The sequence below is a fragment of the Benincasa hispida genome, chromosome 1 (genome assembly GCF_027475165.1).
Source record: "Benincasa hispida cultivar pf3 chromosome 1, pf3_genome.v1.1, whole genome shotgun sequence".
NCBI lineage: Eukaryota > Viridiplantae > Streptophyta > Magnoliopsida > Cucurbitales > Cucurbitaceae > Benincasa > Benincasa hispida.
In genome coordinates, this window is record NC_143478.1 from 71,292,396 (window position 1) to 71,296,414 (window position 4,019).

Genomic DNA, 4,019 nt, shown 5'->3' on the forward strand with positions numbered 1-4,019 from the left:
ATAAACAATGGAATATCACTCTCTTCTCAATTAAGCTCATATGATACCACGTATTATCTGTCAACAACTATACCATCATAACTCATATTCACATTTCCATCGTGGTATGATTTTTGCATTACATATAGCTAAAGTCTACAAAGATCTTCCCGAAAAAGAAGGAAGTGAACATTACTGTCATTCTGTATGTACTGTGGAGGGGTTTCAAAGTCAAGCTTATATTTAACTCTTACAATAACATCAAACTTTGAGCAACTTACATTTCCAACCCTATAAATGTGAGTTTTAAGTTCTTCATACTTTAATATAATAGGCATAATGATTTTTGTTAGCTCACCTTCAATATACAAATTTTGGTTCTCATCCCAGTGACCTTCTTATTGAATTAATAGACACTTTTATGTCATCCTACATTAAGCAGATAGTAATACACATGGATCTCTCTCGCTGTCGCTCCCAATTGCTCTTGCTCTCGCTATCACCCTATCTCGCTCTTAAGCTGTCGCTCAATCTCGCACTCAAGCTGTCGCTCAATCTTGCTCCCTCGCTGTTGCTTTATCTCGCTCTCTCGCTGTCGCTCTATCTCGCTCTCTTGCTGTCGCTCTATCTCGCTCTCTTGCTGTCGCTCTATCTCGCTCTCTCGCTGTAACTCTATCTCACTCTCTCACTATTGCTCTATCTGCTCTCTCCACCTTTCTCACTGTCGCTCTCTCTCCACCTTTGCTGCTATCGCTCTCTCTCTCCACCTTTGTCGCTATCGCTCTCTCTCTCCACCTTTCTCATTGTCACTCTTTTTCACACCCCTTTCATTATGCTATTTACATACCTTTTTTGAGACCAGGTTCAAGAAAAGTCCATTTTGTTCTGAAAAATCCGTTCTGAAAACTCCGTTTGGTTTCGAAAAACTTCGTTCTGGAAAACCTCGTTCAATAAATCTCCGTTCAAAAAAATGACAGTTCAAATGAAGTTTAGATTTTTAAAGAATTCACCCTTACATGTTTGTTGTATGCGTATTTTAAGTTGTAGAAAGATTTCGAGAAAATTATCAAATCAATTGTACAGTGACAAACAATCACATCACGATGAAAGATAAACATAGCGAGAGCGAGATCCACGTAGCGAGAGAGAGACAGTTATCGGGGTAGTTCTGGTAATCTCATACAGTGATAACATCAACAGAAGGTCAATTGACAGTTTTTTAAAAAATCGAGTCATTTGGCATTATAGGCACAGATATTAGGTCATTGGTCCAAATTTCCCATTCCAAGTACCCCTAATTCCAATTAAAAAATAAATTAAATAAGTAACCGAATAAAACAATCAAAGAATTTAAATATTTGACTCTTAAACTAAAATAAGAAAATATGAGAAAAACATATGTGAAAGCGATATCAAGTCCCAAGGCCTAGTCACAGATTCTTCTTGTAATTCATCGTCCTATCATTTCCTTTACCTGAAAAACATGTAGAGGAAAGAGTGAGTATAGAAATACCCAATAAATGACCCACTACTGGGTCCACTATGCGAACTTGTTAGCCTTCCTACTGAGACGCAAGTATACATCACGCAACATAGGCATAAGCAAGGCATAGGCATATGCATAAGGGACGAACCCAAAGGCAAGCTTTCATAGATAGTGATCTCGAAGGGTCACAATCATAAGCATAGGTGGCAATCTCATAGGGACGTCGAAACATGAACATAAGAAGTGAACTCGAAGGTTCACAAAATGCTATGTACATGACTCGTTAGGAGTGCTAACAATCACCATCAGTCTAATCATGCAACATACAATCTTTAGATTCCATGACGACCATAAACATGTCATCATGATCATAGTACATAACTCATCGATTTCCAGAATGCCTCAACAGTCCATTCATCAGTCCGTTATAGCAAATCAGTCCATCATAGCAAATCAAATCAGCCCATCATAGCAAATCATTCAGATATTGACAATCTTAACATCAACCTAGGTTCGAGGGTGAACCAATAGTAAATCACTTACCTCGAATTTAAGCCCAAGCAAAGTAGCAATCTAAAGTCCTTTTTTTTCTTTTTTTTTTTTAAGTAAAAGTCCTTAAATCAAACCCTAAATATTAACAAAATTTAAATTTCAACATTAGGGGTCTAATTTCAATCATCCAAAATTAACTCAAATATCTCCAATTAACTTATCCAATAACTAATGGTTGCCGGATAACCTCTACACTTACCAAAACTCACAATTATCGTCGGACAGCCGTTCACAAAGCTCAAAATCCTCGATCTAACAGCTGAAATCCCATGGGCATTGTCAAATTGAAACAAAAAAATAATGGGCATTAGAGATACCCCAACAATTCATCCAAAAACCATAGAAACGTCACCTAAAAGTCGAGATCCAGCGACCGGAAGAAGGAACCGTGACTAGTGACTGGTGGACGACGTGGACAGCTGCGGTAGACGAAGCGGCTGCTGAGATATGGAAGTCCAACGCGGCGGTGGAAATGTCAGGTGAACGGACCCGGCGCGTGCGACCGGCGGCGGCTTCACAGATATGGAGGCTCGATGTGCGACGGAGTCGTTCGGCGCGAAGAGCGGCGGACGTCGACGGCTTGGTACGGGCGAGAGGCGGCGACTTCTCCGGTGGTCAGACGCGGTCGGCTAAGCGAGGGAGAGGGCGAGATCGAGAAATAGGGAGAGAGAGAGAGGCGCTGGGTGCTTTACGAGGAAGAGGAAGAAATTTCCTCTCTTTTTTCCCTTGCATGTTTTACGAGGTAGCCGTAATTATAATTTTTTTCCCCAAATATATATAAAAGTTCCCCTTTTTGTTCCTTAATACACATATATACATGTGTATGTAGGTATATATGTATATATAGATATATATGATTTTTTAAATAATATTATTTTAATAATATTTAACAAAAATAGGGTTGAATATTGTCAAAAATAGGTGTTGTAATCGTGTACTCGGTACTGAATCGTGTATCCGATACACGATTACAACTAAATCGTGTACCGAGTACAGGACTACCTGTGACCTGACGCGCAGACTGCCACATGGATAGTCATGTAGCGTTGACCAGGTAATCACCTTAGTGGTCCCTTAAACCCGTGCCCTTCCTCTTCTTCCTCCCATCCGAAAGATTTTCTTCATTTTCTTCCTCACTACCGCTGGTCGCCATCTCACTGCCATCCGCCATCTCTGATCTTGTTGCTGCTGTTGTCGCCATCCGCCTTAAGTAAAACTTTTTCTTTATTTTTTTCTAGTATATGAATTTGTATGTTTGGGTTTTTATAGATTTGTTTATTTGGGTTGATTTATAGATTTATCTATATGATTTTATATAATTGTTTACAAATTTGTATACTTGGGTTTATATGATTTATGTATACTTTATAGATAGATTTAGGTATAATTTGGGCTGATTTATGTATACTTTATAGATTTGGGCGAATTTAAATGTATTAGATTTGGGTTGATTATTTTTTTGTAATTAGACTATTGAATTTTTGTAATATATACTTTATAGATTTTGTTTGGCTGATTTTGTTGGGTTATTTTTTGAGTGATTTTGTTGGGCTATTTGTTGGATTGATTTAAGAAAATATTTGAATTTCTTTAAAAAAGAATAAACATTTTTTTTTTGTCAACTATAACAGTTGAAAAAATTTGAATAAATATGTCGATGCGTCCTGAAGATTTAGTTATTTTTGAACTTGAAAATGATGGAGATAGTGATATTGATGTTGAACTCGATGAATTATTTAGAAATGATAGAAGTGAGGAACAAGATCTTGAGTTGGTATGGTTAGATATTTTCATGGAAAAGTGAACGAGGGTCAATTTTGGAGGAAATGAGTATATTTGTAGATAATTCTAGTTTAATACAGAAAGAAATGTTATTTATTACTAAAGAAGATTTACAACTTGCTGTAAAAAAATATTGCGTGAAAGAACACTATGAGAATATTGTAGTGGAATCAAATCAAGATATTTGGTATATGAGATGCAAACAGTGGTAGGATGGTTG

At 37.2% G+C, this 4,019-nt stretch overlaps 1 long non-coding RNA gene across 2 annotated transcripts; it reads right to left on the bottom strand.

Annotated features, from left to right (window-relative positions):
- Positions 1 to 1,221: 1,221 nt before the first annotated feature.
- Positions 1,222 to 3,296, bottom strand: LOC120090603 (uncharacterized). Of its 2 annotated transcripts, XR_005485572.2 has the most exons (3): positions 2,370 to 2,791; positions 2,217 to 2,276; positions 1,222 to 1,453 (listed from the first exon to the last, which is right to left on the bottom strand). It is a non-coding gene; the product is annotated as an uncharacterized LOC120090603 (long non-coding RNA). The 2 variants fall into 2 exon arrangements; XR_016527494.1 differs by having other exon boundaries at positions 2,217 to 3,296.
- Positions 3,297 to 4,019: the final 723 nt, after the last annotated feature.